This window comes from Grampus griseus (genome assembly GCF_964374135.1).
Source record: "Grampus griseus genome assembly, chromosome: 14".
Taxonomy (NCBI): Eukaryota; Metazoa; Chordata; class Mammalia; order Artiodactyla; family Delphinidae; genus Grampus; species Grampus griseus.
Window position 1 is genome coordinate 14,336,931 of NC_139008.1, and position 18,830 is coordinate 14,355,760.

General features: G+C 40.7%; 1 protein-coding gene across 1 annotated transcript in view; it reads right to left on the bottom strand.

Annotated features, from left to right (window-relative positions):
- Nucleotides 1-10,252, bottom strand: part of TMEM248 (transmembrane protein 248) — a 31,994-nt gene extending 21,742 nt beyond the window's left edge. Inside the window, exon 1 of the mRNA XM_082671168.1 lies at nt 10,100-10,252. The gene's annotated coding sequence lies outside the window, so the exon portion shown is untranslated. The remainder of the gene's footprint in view (nt 1-10,099) is intronic.
- Between the last annotated feature and the right edge of the window lie 8,578 nt (nt 10,253-18,830).

Sequence of the window (18,830 nt, forward strand, 5' to 3'; positions counted from 1 at the left end):
TGACCACTTTCACTTTTATGCCCCCACTATACTCCAAACATTTCTCACACAGAATGAAACACCTTACTGCAGCTGCCTGTGTATACATCTATCTTCCCAACCAAGCTGTAAGCCTCTCAAGGGCAGGTATATCTTATCGTCTCTATATTATCAATATCTAGACACAAAATAGGTGATTTAAAAATGCAAGTTCATTAAATGAATGAATCAATGAATCCAGACTTAAACTAAAAAATAATCTAGAAAGCAATTTCAGCAAGGATTGCAGGATACAAGGCTAATATACAAAAGCCAACTGCTTTCCTATATACTAGCAAGGAACAAGTTGAATTTGAAACTAAAAACACAATATCATTTATATTAGCACTTCCCCCATAAAATACTTAAGTATAAATCTAACAAATGTGTACAAGATCTATATGAGGAAAACTACAAAACTCTCATGAACAAAATCAAAGAACTAAATAAATGGAGAAATACTTCATGTTCATGGATACAACAACCCAACATGTCAAGATGTTAGTTCCTCCCAACTTGCCCTACAAGTTCAACACAATCCCAATCAAAATCCCAGCACGTTATTTTGTGGATATCAACAAACTTCTTCTTAAGTTTATACGGAGAGATAAAAGAACCAGAATAGTCAATACTGAAGGAGAAGAACGAAGTGGGAGGAATGACTGTATTTGACATCAAGACTTACTATAAAGCTACAATAATCAAGACAGTGTGGTTTTGACTGGCAAAAGAACAGACATATACATCAAAGAAACAGAATAGAGAGCCCAGAAATAGACCAACATAAATATAGTCAGGTGATCTTTGACAAAGAAGCAAAAGACAAGTCTTTCAACAAATGGTGCTGGAACAACTGGACATCCACATGCAAAAAAATAAATCTAGACACAGACCTTACACTCTCAAAAAAGAACTCAAAATGGATCACAGACCTGACTGTAAAATGCAAAACTATAAAACTCCTAGAAGGTAATATTGGAGAAAACCTTGAGTTCGGTGATGACTTTTTAGATGAGGTCACCAAAGGCACCACCCATGAAAGAAGGAAGTGGTAAGCTGGACTTCATTAAAATTAAGAATTTCTGCTCTACAAAAGACAGTTAAGAGAATGAGAAAATAAGCACAGACTGGGAGCAAATATTTGCAAAAGACATCTGATAAAGGACTGTTCTCCAAAACATACAAAGAACTATTAAAACTCAACAATAAGAAAATAAATAACACATTTTAAAAATTAGCCAAAGAGCTTTAACAGACACTTAAACAAAGAAGATTTTCAGATGGCAAATAAGCATATGAAAAGATGCTCCCAAATCATATGTCATCGGGAAATGCAAATTAAAACAAGATACCATGACACACTTATTAGAAAGGCCAAAACCCAGCACACTGACAATACCAAACACTGGCAAGGATGTTGAGCAACAGGAACTCTCTATTCATTAAATAGGATTCAAATAACAAATGCTGGCAAGGATGGGAACTTCCCTGGTAGTCCAGTGGTTAAGAATCCGCCTTCCAATGTAGGGGATGCGGGTCTGATCCCTAGACGGGGAAGATCCCACATGTCGCGGGGCAACCAAGCCCGCACGCTCTAGAGCCGGCACGCCACGACCAGAGAGCCTGCGTGCCACAACTACTGAGCTCACGCGCTCTGGAGCCTGTGTGCCACAACTAGAGAGAAGCCCATGCACCACAGCAAAGAGCCAACACGCCACAGTGAAAGATCCCACGTGCCACAACTAAGACCCGATGTAGCCAAATAAATAAATAAGAATAAAAAAAAATGCTGACAAGGATGTGGAAAAAACTGAACCCTAGTACACTGTTGGTGGGAATGTGTAAATTGGTGTAGTCACTATGGAAAACAGTATGGAAGTTCCTCAAAAAACAAAATAGAACTACCAATATGATCTAGCAATTCCACTTCTGGTATATATCTGAAGAAAATGAAAACAATAATTCAAAAAAATACATGCAACCCAATGTTCATATTAGCACTATTTACAATAGCCAGGACATGGAAGCAACATGTGTCCTAAATTTCTATCAACAGATGAACGAATAAAGAAGATATTCCATATATACAATGGAATATTACTCAGCCATAAAAAAAGAATGAATCTTGCCACTTGCAACAACATGGATGGACCTGGAAGGTATTATGCTTAGTGAAATAGACAGAGAAAGACAAATACTGTATGTTATCACTTATATGTGGAACCTGAAAAATGAAGCAAACAAATATAACAAAACAGAAACAGACTCACAGATATAGTGAACAAACTAGTGGTTACCAGTGGGGAGAGGGAAGGGGGGCGGGGCAAGATAGCAGTAGGGGGTTAAGAGGTACAAACCACTATGTATAAACAAGCTACAAAGATGTAACGTACAGCACAGGGGATACAGCCAATATTTTATAAGAACTTTAAATGGAGTATAATCTATAAAGTACTGAATCACTATGTTGTACACCTGAAACTAATATTGTATATCGACTATACTTCAATTAAAAAATAAAATAAAAAAGATTAATAGGCTTCAGAAACAAAAACATCAACAGTAAATTACAGTTCCATTTATTAAGAAAGACAACAAAATCTGAATCATATATAAAATAAATAGGAACTATTCACCAAATGGAACTACAATTATGAAACATTTAGAAAAGCAAAAAAATCTGAATTAAATTCCCTTCTAGATAAAACTAATGGTCGTTAAAACCATGTCACACTAGAATTTAAACATATATATACATATATATATCTCAACATAAATACCCACAAATTAGCAATGTCAACATAAGCCAATTTAATTAGAGAAAGTTCTAGAGGTGGCCAATTGTATTTACTCAAAAAGTAAAAGCATTTTTGTTTTTTTAGTAAAACTATTAAAAGTCCAAATATTTCATAAACTTAAAATTCCTTTCCACCATTTACAAGTGTTTTCAAATATGAAATTAACAAGGGCTAAACAAATGTTATTTCCCCTGCAAAGAATTACAAGAAAATTTCTGTAATCTTCTCAACAGTGAATGTCACTTTTAATTAAAAAATAAGTCAAGCTCCATGGGGAGAAGAAAAGTGGATGGAGAGAAATCACACTATCCGACCTCCATCCCCTATATTCATTCATCCCAACTCCAATTGGAGACTTTCACCAGGATAAAGATAAGAAACGACCAGGGCTGTGAAGCTGCCTCTCTGGAAAGTCTAGGGATTTAAGGTACACAGAACACGGCCAAAAGCCAATTTCACACGTGTGTGAGAGCACACGACTGAAGTCCATCGACTCAGTACCTAGAGCTCCGAGACTAGTTCAATGACAACATTAAACATCAGGTTGCAATTCAAGTAAGCAAAAGGCAGTACTAAGATTATCCTAGAGTTAATTCAAGCAACCCACAAGTTAGGAGATCCTAAAAAGGGGAGGGGAGGCTATTACAAACTTTCTAGAGACCAACCTGGCCATACATACCAAGAGCACTAACACTTAGCGCACTCTTACTTCTGTGATTCTGCCTCTAAAAAGTTCACCTGAGAAGACACCCACTGCTGAAAACAAAGACTTAACTACTAAGATAGTTATCTCAGGAGTGTATAAAATAGTAAAAACTGGAAAACTAGATATCCAACAATAGTAGGGAAATGGTTCAAGTATAATATATCATCAGTAGGAAAACTATGTAGCTGTTAAAAAACACAGGACCTAAAATATACAAAATGAGGCTATTTCAGGTTTTTAATGTATGAGAGCTACACAAGCACTCACATGGCAAAAAAATACATAACATACCTTCAAATGTAAACAGGGATGGTTATCTCTAGCTGGTGAGATTACATATGTCTTTTCTTTTTTTAATGTTTCCATCATGAATATGTATTTCCTCTGCAGTAATTTCTAACAATAAAATTTATAAATAATCTGCCATTGATCCTGCTGGCCTTGTGGCCCAAATAAAACTTCATTAAATCTTAATTCCATTCATTTTCTTCATTAATAAAGACAATATACAGGGAAAAAAAAAAAGAGTGATTTCTTAAACCCACCTAGGAAAAAAACAAAACAAAACAGGACAGTCCTTTAATACGTCCTGGTGCTAAAGAAAGGCAAAACTTAACTTGCAGTGATTTGTACTTGGATCTGTGAGAAACCAAAAATAAAATGAGAAAGAACACTGACTAGACTTCTCCAGATAACCCAGCGCTGCACGCTCCCGGGTCAGGAGGTGCACACAGCTTCTCCAGACAAGCGCAGGTGCCCCCATTAGGGCAGAGGTTGCGAGGGTGTGGAGGTAACCACGAGCCAAAAGGGTGCCCAGGACGGGGAGGGGTCCTGCAAGGCAGCGGAGAAGAGTTTCAAGAAGGAAGAGGTATCAGCCAAATATTGCTGGGAAGTGACCAAGTGTGAGGAGTACAAAGAAAGGGTCTCTAGGCCCCTCTGTGCTATAAAAAGTACTCGGGTGAACCTGTGCTTGCCTAATCACAGTTCTCCACCTGGCAAGATCACCGGTGGCCTCCGAAACCTCACTCTGGCAGGGGGCGGAAGTCAGACAGTAAGGAGATGATAACAGGGAAGGGGAAACAGAGGCAACAGCGGAACATCACTGGTTCAAATGGGAGGCAGGAGGGACAGTGGGGTCACGAGAAGTGAGGAAACAAACATATCTGTAAGCAGAAAAGAAGCCAGTAAAAGAGGAAGGCCTCCCAAGGGACCAGTGAAGGCAGAAATGTATAATTTTGCAACTTGATTATAATATTTTATTAGAAAGGAAGTAAATTAACATTCATTATGCCAGATACATGAGTCCTTCGTGTGTCTCTCTCCCTCTCTCCAGAGCCCACAAACTTTAAAGTGTACCACATGGTGACCTGTCTAAGTTTAAAACTAGAATCTCTGGACAGGATGGGGATTCCACATTCCCAGATGATATTTCCTAAATAGTTCCTAACTTATTTTAAGATACACTAAACCACTACTTGTGACCCAGATGAAAAAGTTCACTTCACATGAACAACAAAACCACCATTCATCTTATTAAACTGGATTTTCCACCTTAGGCTAAATGAGAAATTCCTTAAAGCTCTCCTATGAAGTCATGCCCTTTTCAAAGTTCTGAAGAGACTAGGAGTCAGAGAAGTGGTAGAAGAACACCACAGGGGGACTGAGAGGGGAGGATGAGAGAGGCAAGCTTCCTCTAATACCCACTGCAGGAAATACACTGGTCTTGTGCTAAGAGAGAATAGCAGGAACTCACCTTGATGTGGGAGAGGCCCATTTTGAATGTAAGAATTAAAGTAGCATTTCTCAAATGTCCTGTGATGTTTGAGATATTCAAAGGGCTTTAAGGCTGGGACTGTAAACTCTGAGCCTAATAAAGAACGTTAATGGATGCGATGCCGGATTATCCAAGACTCAGCAGAGATGAGGACACGGGCTGGTATCAGAGAGACCCTGGGCGATCTCAACACCCAACTATCCAGCACTGAGGAGAAACCACCCTCCCTCCCCCACCACACAGCGAATGTAGATGGAAAAGACCCTCAAAGAGGCAAACGCGGAGCAACAAAGTCGAAAGAGAACTTCAAGTCTCCACTAAGGTCGCAATGCTAAAGCCAAAGTATGGGTCACACCGAGGGCCACACCACCTTCTGGCTTCCGGGACCTCACTCTCCTGGCCACCCTCTCACTTGTCTGGCCACATTTCCTTCTCACTATTCTTCAAAAGTTGGGGCTCCCCGTGGGCTCCGGCTGGGCCTCTGCTCAAGGTGGACACACTCATTCTCAGCTTCCTGTCAATTTCACCCACCCCCTCACTCCAGATGGAAACATCTACCTACCCAACACTCCACGCAGATGACCCACAGGCTCCTGAACCATCAAGGCCAAAACTCATCCAATATCCCCAAATCAGCTCCTCCTTATAAAGAAAAACAGAGCTTTCTACCCAGGGACCCCTGGCACCCATTCTGGACTCTCTCTCCTACAACTGAACAGTTACCCATCACCAGCCCTGTCACGCCCATCGCTGCAGTGTCTCTCAACAGCAGCTTTTGCTCCAGCCCACGGCCTCCTTCAGCCAAACTGAACCCCAGATGTGTCCTGCTCCCATGCCCTCTCATCTCCGTGACACCGTTTCTGCACCCTCCTACCTCGGGCAGGGCCTGGCACCGGGAAGGTGCTTACCAGTAATGTCTTACATTACCGCCCACTTTTGTGAACGAGGCACGCTGTTCTAAGAGTTCTGCACATGTTTCATATGGTCCTCACAACATCTGCATTTTAGAGATGAGCAAATTCAGGCATAAGGAAGTTACCTAAGCTGCCCAAGGTCCTAAGCGAACCTGGATTCAAATGCAGTTGGCCTCCAGAGCCCGTGCGTTAACCACTAAGTGCTCTACTGCCTCCCAGTAAACGTTATTAGTCTAAATAAAGAGTCGACCCCATCAAATGAGATAAACACTGAAAAGCATCCATACAATTTTGTAATTAAAATATCAATAGTGATGTAAGCAGAAACCTCTCTCATTAGGGGCTAAGAAAAGAGTATCATTTTTAATAGCCACCATTTAAAATGTGCTGTGGGCCAGGCCCCATGCCAAGTGCTTTACATACGTCATATGTTCTAATCCTCACAACACTAAGTAGATATTACTATCCTCATTTTACCGAAGAGGAAACTGAGTCAAAAGAGGTTAAGTAATTTATACAAGGTTATACTACAAAAAAGTGGCAGTAAGTAATTAAGACTCTGACTTAATTCATCTGACCCCAAGCTGGGCCATCAATCACAATACCAGGACTGATAAGTAGGTTTCAAGTCCAATGCCAGACAGGAAAAAAAGATTCACATGCCATGGACAGTGTATTTTAGTCACCGACTTCAATAGAAGCACAACTAAAATGGATTTTTCTGAGGTTACCTTATTTCCCATCTCTTCAGTAAGGCAACTCCCACCTCAGCACCCTCATCAGGGTATAAAGCAAAGACAAGTGGAATCTCCTGCCAATGGTTTCTTGTTTGTTAATCAAATACAACTCACAGTGCAGAGAGACTTTCAAAAACTTGTTTCACTCAACAAGTTTAAATGATCAGAAGAGAAATTATGACAGAAAGCATAAAGTTTTAGTTGCTAAACGTGCATTTTAGGCAACATCGGTACTCAAAGACGAGAGGAAAAGGAACAACATGGGCAGATAATAATTTCACGGACTCATTTCCATGAAATTTGGACTTATTTCCAAAATTCAGACTTTGGCTGTATTTCTACTCACTTACAACTAATTAATACATCGCTCCATTTTCAAAATCATGATATAAAATCGCGGGAACTTCCAACATGCTCCCTCTCTCCTTTTAACAAATAAGTTCATCTTAGTCCCGAAATTGAAAGAAATTTATCTCTTTTTTGTTAATTTTTTTTAAATTGCTGACCTACTTAAAAACCAAATTAAAAGTATCCCCATATTAAGATGTAATGATCTGGGGTTTAATTAACAGATACTTAAGAAAACAAATCATGAGTGATGACAAGATTAAACGAACACTAAAAGCTCAATATGAAACTATAACATCCAAACTCAGTGTAAAGACTGGGAGATGTTCTGAAAACAGCATTTTTAAACAAACAGCACAAAAGTCCAAATGACAAATGACAGCGCTTTGCAAACTATCATCACCAAACATTGTTCTATAGTCCCCAGGACTACACTTAGGTATATAATTATACACAGAACGAGCTGTAGACCTCTGGTCAAATTTATTTTCTGTATGGAAAAGATAATTTAAGGATTTCTATGTTTATCAGAAGAACTCCACGGAAATTCCATTTGCTAAAAACCCCATCTTTCCTCCATTTCTTTTTTCATTTTAATTGGAATGTCGTGGTGAAAAAAAAATTTTAATTCTAAAGCCCTCTTACATGGCAATATTATTTGACAAAAACATCCCATAGATCTGCCATGCCTATTAGGACCACCCTTTCTCAGACATTTGTCTATAACAAGGAGGAGACAGAGCAGTGGGTAGAGAGGGAAGAAGAGTCAAAAAGAAGCATGGAAAAGTTAACACGGTCCTGAGCACGTTTAGAGAAAAGCTAGAGTTGAGGCCAGTGTGGTCCTAGGACTAATCATAATGTTCCAGGGTGATTACATGGCATCCCGTTTTAACAGCTTCAAAGGTTCTTCAACAACTGAGTAATAGAAACAAACAGCATCTCTGTGAAGCGAACTAGATGTCATTAAAAACCCTCAGGAGACGGCTAAGAGCCTGCCATTTGACACTTGGCTGCAGCCAGAGTAGCAGAGATGGTACTAGAGCTGCGCTCCTGCACACTAAACACAGGCACTGAAACAAATTGCACACAGCAAATTTAATTTCCTGATTGTTAACACCAGACAGGAATTACAATCAGCCTCTTTTTCATTGTCTTTAAAGTAAGTTAAGCACTGCTTTGTGTCATTGGCTGTTTAACAGAACAAGACAAACTCACCAAATGAAAACAATTCTCTAGAACCCAGAAATCCACCAGAAGCCAGATTAGGTAGCACGTGTTTTCTGTCTTAGAAAAGCACTTAACCCTTAACCAGCTGCCTCTGTCAATACTTCCAGGCATCTACTGCCCAGTTCCTAAGTGCCCTTCCACCAACTGGCCCGAGCTTTTTCACTTCCCAGCTAATTCTGAATGACCCAAATCCTCCCAATCCTTCGAGGTCCACCTCAAAAGTTACTTCCTTTATGAAGCCTTTTCTGATCCTAATCAGAAGAAAATCCTTAATAGCTGGTACCTCCATATGACACTTAAGTCCTGCCACGTCTTACAGCCTACTGCCTTCTCTAATTAAGTTCCCTGCGGGCAGAAACTGTATTTGCACTTACGTGTGTCTCACTTCCCTGCAGTAGCTACAGCTATGGCCCCAAAAAGCAGGTGCGCTCAATCAGCATCTGTGACCTTAGTACCCAGAGGCCAGTGGCAGCCATGATTCCAGTCCATCTCAATTAGGTCACAGAAATTCTTCCCGGACCTTTACTAGTAAGTCAACCCACTGCCTCCTTACTCCCAGAGAGTAAATAGGCTTGGAGTCATGAAGTATGACTGCACAACAGGTCCATATCCTTTGAGAATCCTGAAATGAAATGAGGGAGCAGGAAGGTGCGCACACCAGCAAGCACTGATGGAGCATTCAGCTACACATGGGATACAAACGCTCAGATTCCAAGCTGACCAAAACGAGGGCTATAGGGACAAACCAACAGTCATCACCAACCCTGGAGTTCTGCCTCCCGCCACCTCCCAGAGCGGGCTCACCTGACACAGGAAAGTAGCAATTCAGGAGCTTTCCTGCTTTCAAGCAGACCGCAAAGAAGCTCATCATTCAACACTCTGCCAAGGCTGTCATCTGCTAGTTGAGAATTAAACTACAGACGTCGGATTTTTCAACAAAGGCCCCCTCACCAGCTGTCCACCGGTTATGGTGTTTGCACAATTCAAAACAGCACAACAGGCGTAGATATATTCCGGGTGGTGCCTATCAAGGGAAGTACAACTACGTGCCGCTACATTATCTTGACGCCACACAATTTAGTTTATTAAAATATGAGTGAAGATGATAATCCACCCCACCTCTGGAAACTTAGCAAGCTTGACACAAAAAATACCACTATTTCATTTCAAGTGTCGGCACATACGCAAGTCTCTCCCTCCCATCTTCTTTCTGAGATATGTATCCTTTGCAAACGGAGGAGTAACGCAAACACAACCCAAACTCAAAAACGGCAAACTACCAACACGTTCCCAGTGCCAAACCCAAATTATCCAGGCCTCTGCTCCAGACGTGAGAAGCCCCACCATCTTGAGGGCGGCCAGGGAACTCCGGCTCCGGGGACGCGAGTGGACAAACACCAGTGGCGGGCGACCAGGCCGAGGCCACAGAGCAGGCCAGACCCGGGCCAACTCCCACCGGCGGCTGGGGCAGGGGCTGGAGCCCGAGACGTGAGGAAGAAACCCGGCCAGCTCGTCCCCTCCCGGCCACGGGTCAGCCGCGGCCGAGCCCCAACCCCGGGCCGCCCGCCCCGGCTCACCCCGCCCCGGTGGGCAGCGGCGCGCCCCGGGCCCGGCCGGGCCAGCTGCTCGCCGGACGCCCGCGGCCGCTCGGAGCTCACTCGCAGCGGCGCGCGGCGGGCCCGGGGCCGCTCGGTACCATCCTCCCCGCCGCGCCGGGGGCAGCGTCCGGCTCCGCGGGGCCGACGCGAAGACCAGAAGCCAGTCGGGCTCGCGCCGCCGCGACACGGGTTGGTGTCCGGGTCCGGCAGTCGTAGTTTCCGGGTAGAAAAAAACACCACCGCCAACGCCACCTTAACCCCCGACACCTGGCGTCCGACGGCGGCGCGGCCGGGACAAGACTCCTCAGTCGCGGGTGGCGGAGACCACGCCTCCTGGCTGGGTCACGTGAGGGGGCTTGCGCGTGAGTACGTGGGCTGCGTGCGTGCGGGCGTTGAGAGCGGGACGTCGTTTTGTGTGTCTTTGTGAGTGGGATGTTGTGAGAGTGTGCGTGCGTGGTGCACGTTTGTGGATGTGTGTGTCAGTGTGTATCATGTACAAAGCCGTGGCTGGTGCACATACGTGGATCTCTGAATCTGTGCGCGAGTTTAGTGTCTGGTGTGAGTGCAAGATGTGTGCGTGTGTGTCTGTGTGTTTCTCTGCTCCTGTATTAATCACTGCTGATGAAAGTATCGCTTGGTACAATCAAAATTATGAAATAATTTTGTAAAATGATTTAAAATAATTTTGTAAAATAAATTTGGCATTGTCCAGTAAACTTGAAGATACACATCATCTCTGGAGAATATGTGTGACCCTGGAGAAACACTTGCGTATATGCACAAGTAAACCAAATAATGTTGATAGCGTCACTATTTGTACACACGAAGAACTGAGGGGGAAAAAAAACGCCCATACAGTCAAATGTAAACCTAGACTTAGGTATATTCATAAATAATCAAATACAAAAGAGCTGTGAAAATAACTGAAAACAGCTGACACACAAGGGGGCGAAACCTCAGGGAGCAAATCAAAAAAGGATTCATTGCAGCATAATTCCATTATATAAAATTCCAAAACATGCTAATCTCATGGACATATTGTTTAGAGATGCATACATAATTGGTAGAACTCTGACAAGCACCATGAGAAAAGATGCACAAACTTCATGTTAAGTGTTAAAATGATGGAATTGGGGAGGGGCACACAGGGCACTTCAAAGGTAAGGGAAATGTTCCCTATCTTAAAAAGTCTCATGGGTACACAGCTATTTAATGAATTTAAGTTACTGTTTATATTTTATGTGTAAGTTAAAATTTTAATTTTGTATCTACTAGATAGCTAAGAAAAACAAAAAACGGGGAGGAGGGATAAATTGGGAGATCGGGATCGACATATACACACTACTATATATAAAACAGGGGCTTCCCTGGTGGCGCAGTCGTTGAGAGTCCACCTGCCGATGCAGGTGACACGGGTTCGTGCCCCGGTCCGGGAAGATCCCACATGCCGCAGAGTGGCTAGGCCCATGAGCCATGGCCGCTGAGCCTGCGCATCTGGAGCCTGTGCTCCACAATGGGAGAGGCCACAGTCTCTCTCTCTCTCTCTCTCTCTCTCTCTCTCTCTCTCTCTCTCTCTCTCTATATATATATATATATATATATATATACACTAGCCTTTACGGGCCGTGGGGTCTCTCTTGTAACTGTTCATCTCTGCCATGCAGCATGAAAGCAACAGAATGAATGGGAGTGGCTGTGTTCTAATAAAACTTTATTTACAAAAGCACGTGGTGGGCCAGATTTGGCTGCCGGCCATATTTTCTGACCCCTGCTTTAGGCTGTGAGAAACTCAAGGCTGCATCCCATGGTCGACTGGAAATTTATGGTTGAAAGTGACAAATTCTCTTAAAACATGAATCAAATATTACAGCTTGAAATGCTGTAATCCTAATTGCCTAATAACTAAGAACCTTCAGCCATGTCCCACTTAAAAAATTCTCTCCTCTTCAACTTTTCTCTAATAAAAACTCTTCAAATCTCATTATCTTCCTGAAGCCCAAGGTCTAAAGCACCAATGCCTACCATCCTCTCCCTTCTCAGTTCTCTGGGGAGAGTTGGTATAAAACGGTGCTTTGAAGTGGGAACTCTGCGGGTGTAAAACGGGGTGGCTGCTATGAAAAACAGTATGGTGGTTCCAAAGAATTAAAAAGAGACCCACCATGTAATCCAGCACTTCTGGGTATACATATTAAAAAAATAGAATCAGGATACTGAAGAGATATCTGCACTGCCGTGTTCACTGCAGTACTATTCACAATCGCTGAGATGTGGAAACAACCTAAATGTCCACCGACAAATGAATGAATAAAGAAAATGTGTATACAAACGATGGAATGCTACTCAGCCTTAAAAAAATAAGGAAATTCTGTGCAAGCTATTATATATAAAACAGATAAACTACAAGGTCCTACTATATAGCCCGAGGAACTATATTCAATATCCTGTGATAAACCATAATGGAAAAGAATATGAAAAAGAATGTATATATATATATATATGTATGTATTACTGAATCGCTTTGCTGTATAGTAGAAATTAACACAACACTGTAAATCAACTATACTTCAATAAAATAAATTAAAAATTAAAAAATATTTTTTTTAAAAAAGGGAAGTTCTGCAATATGGGACATGGATGGACCTTAAGGACATTATGCTAAATGAAATAAGCCAGACACAAAAAGACATGTACTGCCTGATTCTACCTCCAGGTGGTACCTAAAAGAGCCAAATTCATAAAATCGAAGATGGGAAACGGAGGTTACCAGGGGCTGGGGAAATGGGAGATAGGGAGTTATTCATCAATAGGCGTAAAGTTTCAGTTAAGCAAGATGAAGAATAAGCTCCAGAGATCTGCTGTGCAACACTACCTAGAGTCAACAATCACGTACAAAATTTAACAAAAAATTGTTCGGAGGATAAATCTCACGTTGAAAGGATAGATCTCACGTTAAGTGTTGTTACCACAATAAAAAGTAAAAAAAAAAAAAAAAAAAACTAAACTAAAAAGAGTGGGGCTTTGGAGCTAGAGGCCTGGATTTGAATCCTGGCTTCCCACTTCAGCTCTGTGATCTCGGGCAAGACACATCTCTGTGCATCAGCTTCCTTTTCGTGTCTCAGGGTAATAGTAATACTTCCCCGCAGGGTACCTGAGAAGATTAAATGTATTGTTCTAGGTGAAGCACTTAGCACAGTGCCTAGCACCGTATTAAGCACTAATTAAGGCTACCTATTATTATTCCCGCTAGACTAGGTTTATTAGACACATTCAAGAAGTAATACATTTTACAGGCTTGCTTAAGGGTACCTTGTAGGTAACAGCTGAATACATGTGAGGTGCTATAATTACTCCACTGGGCAGTTAAATCCACATTTAAAAGTGCTTTGTCACTTTCGGCGTATCTTACACTCATTTAAGTCTTGAGCTATTTGACTTTTCATATTTTTACAGCTTCCTATTTCTACTGGGTTGTAAATAGGCTGAAGGCGAAGTCCAGGCCATGTGCCTTTTTACAGTCCCACCAGCACTGTTCTATATATGTAGCCTGGACTCCACCTATATTTAGGGCAGAGAATTAATACGGTTTAAAGGAAGACCCTTCCACAGACTACCTCGTCCAGCCCCCTGCTGACTGGTTCACTTAAACACACAGAAAGGGCTCATTTCAGAATGAGTCACTCTTATTTACAAAGTACTAAGTGAAAGTTTCCACTTGAAATAGTGACCGTGTGCATCACCCCCTCACTTTCCAAATCAGGAGAAAATGACCAGACTCCTCCTGCATCCCGCCTGTCCACCACCCAGAGCAGATGCCACCAGAATTTCAGGTTATTTCTGACGACAGACTCTTCTTAGTGCTTAGAGGAGATTCCTCTATATTTAAGAATGCTTACCAGTCTTCTGGCTGCCACTCCAAATCCAAGAAACTAGATTTCTTTCAGCTTCATTGACTTTTTATTAAGGGAACAAGCAGTTTTCTTCTGGCAGGGAAACCATGCAGCAGGTGCGTACTTCTGTAGAGGAAATTTAAACCAGATACCTATCCCTGCACACAACTCATTATTCTTTTAAAGAGGGGCAGGCCTCAGAATCTTCCAAGAGGGTGATTCCACCCCTAGAGGTGGCATTCTGTATTGGCAACCACCAAGAGGTTGCCTGGGAAACCCTGTTCAGAGACAGCTGTGTCACTTTTAAAACAAACTTCTCCCTTTAAGAGCTAATGTGTATTATTACAATTCTGTGTCATGCAGTGGTTTGGAGCTTTTGTTTTTATACTATGAGAATAATTTTTTCCTGTTTTCTGATGACTAAACAACCATGGTATTGTATAAAGTTAGGAAAACTTAGAAAACTTTAAAAAGGAAAATTAAAACCATCTGTAATCCCCTAACCCAATGGTAACTACTGATGAGATTTCACTGTATTTCTTTTTTTTCTCTAGCATTGCTTGGGATTTTAAAACAAATTTGGAACTATGCTTAATATTATGCAAGGATAGCTATCTTCATACTTATTCTTTAATTAAAACATTCCCCTCTACACACTTTAAACACTGAATATTTTAACTTCTGTACTTAATATTTTTATATAAATTTTTGTTTTTTAATTATTTTCTTAGCATAGCTTTATAGAAATAGGATTATTGTGCCAGAAAAGTAAAAAGATTTTTAAGGCTCTTGACACGCAGCCCTGATCTGCTCTCGGCAAATGTTATAATTTGTGCTTTCATCAATGCGGTACATTTCTCTGGACATTCATAGTCATAAAATGCTATATTTGCCATAAGATGTTCACCTTTGCCGATTTGACAAGAAAAACATTCATTCTGTTATTGAATTATTGTCTATTTCTTTGATTATTAATGAGGTTGAATATTTTTCATCTGTTGTCCATTTTTAAGTCTAAATGGTGAATTGTTCATGTCCTTTATTGTATTTTTAAATGTTTGAATTTTCTTACATTTTCTTGTTTGAAAAAGTACTTAATTTTTTTTTCATATTTGTATTGGTAATTTGTCTTTCTTTTTCTCCCCCAGCTTCATGGTGATATAATTGACATATCACATTGTGTAAGTTTAAGGTGTACAACATGATGATTTGATACAATATGAATATTGTGAAATGATTTGATACAATATGAATATTGTGAAATATGTGGTATTTTATGTCTGGCTTCTTTCCCTCACCATAATGTTTCCAAAGTTTATCAATGCTGTAGAATGTATTAGTATTTCATTCTTTTTTTATGGCCAAATAGTATTCCATGGAATGGATATACCATTTTTGTTTATCCATTCATCACCTGATGGGCATTTAGCATTTTTCTACATGATTTTAGATTTTAAAAATTAAACTTTTTATTTTGAGATCATCACTGATTCACATGTAGGAGTAAGAAATAATAGATCCCTCCAATGGTAACGTCTTGCATAACTATGGTACAATACCACAACCAGGAAATTTACACTGCAACAATACACTGGTTTTTTACAGATTTCACCAGTTTTGCCTAATATTGTGGTTTAGCTCTAGGCAATTTTATCACATGTGTACATTTGTGTAATCACCCCTGCAGACAAGACACAGATAGATTCCACACCAAAGAATCCATTGTGCTGCTCTAACATTCAGCTCCCTTCTCACCCTATTCTGAATCCCTGTAAACCACTAATCTGTTCCCCATCTCTATAACTGTCATTTTAAATTATATATTTTAAAAATTATATGTATAAATTGACTCATACAATATGTAACCCTCTGAGATTGTTTTTTCTCCACTCAGTATATATCCTTTAAGATCCATCCAAGGAGTTTTATCGGTAGTTCATTCTTTTTATTACTGAATAGTGTTCCATTGTATGAATGTACCACACTTTGTTTAATCATTCATCTGTTGAAGGATATTTGGATTGTTTCCAGTTTGGAGTTAACATGAATAAAGGCGCGATGAGCATTTGTGTATATGCTTTTGTGTGAATGTAAGTTTTCACTTCTCTGGGATAAAAGTCCAACAATGCAGCTGGTGGGTTGTATGATAATTACATGTTTGGTTTATAAGCAGTTAATTATTTTCCAGAGTAGTTTTACCATATTAGATTTCCATCAGGACTGTATGAGTGATTCACTTTCTCCACATCACTGTCAGCATCTCCTTCTAGGCACCATGGTTTCTGATGAGAAATCCAATGTCATGCAAGTCATTGCTCCGTTATAGGTAATGTGTCCTTGCTAACTACTTTTAAGATTTGTTTGCCTTTAATTTGGAGAAGTTTGTGATGTGTCTTTGCATGGATTTCTTTGGGTTATCTTGTTTGCGGTTCACTCAGCTTCTTGAATCTATAGGTTTATGCCTTTGGCCAAATTTGGTAAACTTTCAGACACTTTATTTTAATATTTTTTTAGCCATAGACTTTTTCTTCTCTCCTTCTGGGACTCCGATGACAAGAATGCTAGATCTCTCATTATTGTCCCAGAGGCCCCCGAGGCTATCACTTTTTAATTTCAGTCTATTTTGTGTTTAGCAGATTGGGTAATTTCTATTGATCTATCTTCAGTTCACAAATTCATTTCACTGTCATCTCCCTTCTGATATGTAGCCCATCCATGAGGTTTTGGGTTTTTTTAAAATTTCAGTTGTTGTAGTTTTCAGTTCTAACATTTCCATTTGTTCTTTTTTTTAAAGATTTTATTTATTTATTTATTTATTTGTGCCGGGTCTTAGTTGAGGCAGGCAGGCCCCTTAGTTGTGGCTCCAGGGCTCTTAGTTGTGGCTTGCTGGCTCTTTAGTTGTGGCACGTGGGCTCCTTAGTTGTGGCATGTGAACTCCTAGTTGCGGCATGCATGTGGGATCTAGTTCCCCGACCAGGGATTTAACTCGGGCCCCCTGTATTGGAAGCACGGAGCCTTATCCACTGCGCCACCAGGGAAGTCCCCTTATTTCTTCCTTGTATCTTTGTTTTGCTGGGACTTTCTCATTTGTTTCTTTCCTTCCCCAGTCCTGGATTCAGGCTTTTCTCCAACGAGCATGCTGAATCAGGGGTGGCCGAGAGGTTTGTCCTCACCCCCAACCCCCTCCCAAATGGCCAGCTGGCTAACAGCCAGATGCACCTTCATGCCCTCGCCCAAGACACCACAGGCATGTACACCCAGCCCCAACCATTCCTGAGTGCCCAGGCCTTGGCTAGAGTGTCCACAGGGTGGGAGCAGGGAGACCAAGAACCTAGCCTGGGGTTTGAGGAGGGGGAGACAGGACTGTGCATGAGCTGGACTCCAAGCGCCCATTAGGCTCCACTGTCCCATCAGGCTTCACTTGAAAGCACAAATTCAAAGATAAAATTAAGAATTCCAAAATGGCAAAGATAGAGCATTAAAGTCCAAGTGCAGGGAACTTCTGGGCACAATCCCCGTGTATGTTTATTCTTTTGTTTCTCACTCAATTTTGTAATTTTGTTTCATATAAATGCTAAAAGCTCTTGTTACTTATAGGTGATTTATATTTGTTTCTATTGTGAATAAAATTTTCCCATTATAATTTGCTAACTGGCTAGTAATGAGAATATAGAAAAGTCATTTTTTAGTTACTTTTGATGGCTATTTTAGTATTTCTTATCTCACCACTTTAGTAAAATTTAGTAAAGTTTCAGTATCAGTTCTTAGGTTTTCTACATATAAGTCATGTGAAGTAAGTCAGAAAGAGAAAGACAAATACCGTATGCTAACACATATATATGGAATTTAAGAAAAACAAATGTCATGAAGAACCTAGGGGTAAGACAGGAATAAAGACACAGACCTACTAGAGAATGGACTTGAGGATACAGGGAGGGGGAAGGGTAAGCTGGGACGAAGTGAGAGAGTGGCATGGACATATACACACTACCAAACGTAAGGTAGATAGCTAGTGGGAAGCAGCCGCATAGCACAGGGAGATCAGCTCGGTGCTTTGTGACCACCTAGAGGGGTGGGATAGGGAGGGTGGGAGGGAGGGAGACGCAAGAGGGAAGAGATATGGGAACATATGTATATGTATAACTGATTCACTTTGTTATAAAGCAGAAACTAACACACCATTGTAAAGCAATTATACTCCAATAAAGATGTAAAAAAAAAAAAAGTCATGTACAAGTAACAGCGATCACTTGAGCACTTAGCATTGCTAGGTACTGTTCTAAGTCATTTAATCCTCACAACCCTTTGAAGCAGGTACCATTATTACCCCCATTTCACAGATGAGGAATGTGAAACATGAGAGGCTTGCCCACGGCCAAAGAGATAATAAGTAAGTGGCAGAGTCTAAATTCAAAACCAAATCCAAGCCTTTTAGCTGGAGTCCATGTCCTCAAACACCATGCTATAATAACTGTATATTGATTAGATTAACCCCCTTGATTTCTGTCTGAAGACTGAGTGCCTTTTTCTGACTGCGTCAGAAAAAGGCTAATTGTAGTGACAGCAAATATCCTTCTCTTGTTCTTAATTTTAATTAATTTAATGCCTGTTTCATTTTTAAGTATGATAATGATGGCTGTGGCTTAAAAGGGAAACCTTTATAACATGAGAATACTAATAATGTCTATTTTCCTAAGATGAAGAACCAAGAATTAACCTATTTGCAAGAGGAATGGATCAGGAAACTTTATTGATAAGGACTTCTGTTCCAAAAGTTTATTCTAATCACATTTATAGTACATAAAATATCAATACTTTCTTGT